The sequence below is a fragment of the Cucurbita maxima genome, unplaced genomic scaffold (genome assembly GCF_002738345.1).
Source record: "Cucurbita maxima cultivar Rimu unplaced genomic scaffold, Cmax_1.0 Cma_Scf00050, whole genome shotgun sequence".
NCBI classification, from domain to species: domain Eukaryota; kingdom Viridiplantae; phylum Streptophyta; class Magnoliopsida; order Cucurbitales; family Cucurbitaceae; genus Cucurbita; species Cucurbita maxima.
Window position 1 is genome coordinate 464,420 of NW_019272066.1, and position 2,087 is coordinate 466,506.

Genomic DNA, 2,087 nt, shown 5'->3' on the forward strand with positions numbered 1-2,087 from the left:
TTAGTGAGAAGATTCGCTTAATTGAATTGATCGTAGATGTATTGGGAATCTTCCTTGAATTGAGAGGAAGGGAAGTAGGAGCATCGTGTTAAGACAAGGGCGGTGGGTAGGTAAAGACAGGGTGGGTTTACAATCAAAGCTCCAACTGTCACTGATGCCGGGTAAACCACTAGGGTATTCATTTTGATGACGGACCGGTAGCGGGCGAAATTACGTGCGTGAGAGAAAGAACCTCTTGGTGGAGTCCCCCCGAGGACAGAATAGCACAACTTAGTGACTAGGAGCGTAGGGAGAGCCCGTTGCGCCTTGTTTTTGTTTGACCGTCCTATCCTCTTTCGAGAAGCAAGCTCCCTCCGGTTGTCCAGTCCCTGGGCGGCTCTCGGTTTTTGAGCATGTTGGGAGATTAGGCGGCAGTTTCAAGACTCGAAAGCTTGACGAACAAGCAAATCAAGCCCTAACTATTTCTTTGAGTAAAGGGCTTTTCCCTTACTAGTCAAGTGGTAAGGTAGGGCGTATTCTTTGAAGAAAACAGACTTTAGGAAAGTGGTTCAGGTAGCTCAGCTGGTTAGAGCAAAGGACTGAAAATCCTTGTGTCAGTGGTTCGAATCCACTTCTAAGCAAAGGGTCCAAAGGACACGTAGCCGGGACCTGATTTGGAAATGAAAATGAAAGAGGAAGCAAAACAAGTAGATTTGATAAAAAAAGCTGTAGATTACTCGGATTGGTTCTCGCGTCCCTGTGCCAAAAAGGATGGGCGAGTTTGGTTTGAGTGTTCATCGATTGGGTGGATCCATATGCTCCGGGGGGGTGAGACGAGGTGTAGCGTAGTCTGGTCAGCGCATCTGTTTTGGGTACAGAGGGCCATAGGTTCGAATCCTGTCACCTTGATGTGGTATTCTCAGGGGTCGAAGTGCAAAGCCCCGTAGCCTATCCGTGGTCAGGAAGGCAGGCGAACCGCGCACACTGAAAAAAAAACGTAGAATTGTCATTCTTTTGTCTTTTGAAACCCCTTACCTTATCAGTCATCAGGCAGGTTTTTGGTATCATATATCGAGATAATTATTATGAAAAAGCTATTCCACTGGTGTGACTTAGATACCCTTTCTTTGTGGTATCAGTCATGCTATTTGAATAGCCTGAAATCATCATAGCCTCTCCACCGGTTCCGAAGACTCCTTCGGCATCAATGTGCTCCAATGAAAGAGATCAGACCCTTTCCTGAACCAGAACCGGGCACAAAACGCCGAGGTAGAAAGTCGAAAGCGAGCTCTTTTCGCGTATACGCAATCTCGAAGCCCAATTAGCTCACGGACTGTCTCCTCAACCCTGGCGAGTACGAGAGCTTGGTAAGAGAGAATGTCGAATGAGAAAGACATTCGATTACGGCAACATTCGCAACTACCAAAGTGCACTAAACCTAGTAGAGATCTTCGACCTAACGATAATGGAACTTCAAGCCCATTTAATCAATCCGCTTTGTACCTTATTGTTGACCGAACCGGATGCACGCCAGGCCCAAATTCTCTCTCAGTCACCCGGAGACGAAAGGAAGATCAGATCCGAAGTTTACGAATCGAAGAGAAAGCTGAGTTCTACACGCTTTCATTTTCAAAAGCTTCGCTTGCCTACGGTACTTTATTCAGGATGTGCAACAATACGGTCATCTCTCAGCCGTGTATAGAGAATTCCTTTCTCATTTCCTTGGCGGATAACACAAATGAAATCGATTCCCTGACCGCCCATCTTATGAGTCCATTCTTGTCTTGTTGGTTTGTTGTACTATTCTGTACCTCTCTCGATTGATAGAAAGACGTTCGGGAGCTGGGAGGGCCTATCGTGAGGGAACTTTCCTTTTCACGGTAGGCGAAGGTAAAGCGGGAGCTGCGTATGTCCACGGTGATCAAGGCAGAGCGACTCCTTCTTTAAAAGAGGTTGGTTTTATCGAAACTCTTAGATCCGCTTTCGTTAAAGAAAAAATAGGAGCTCTTGGTTTGGCCGATGTCGATTCGTATGGCAATGCGGACTCGACTTAGGATGAGGATTCCGCTTTTCATACTGCTGCTATGAGCCGAAAGAGCTGGTAAGCT

At 46.6% G+C, this 2,087-nt stretch overlaps 1 non-coding gene across 1 annotated transcript; it reads left to right on the forward strand.

The window, feature by feature from the left end:
- Nucleotides 1–546: 546 nt before the first annotated feature.
- TRNAF-GAA lies at nucleotides 547–620 on the forward strand. The gene has a single exon. It is a non-coding gene; the product is annotated as a tRNA-Phe (tRNA).
- The last annotated feature ends 1,467 nt before the right edge of the window (nucleotides 621–2,087 follow it).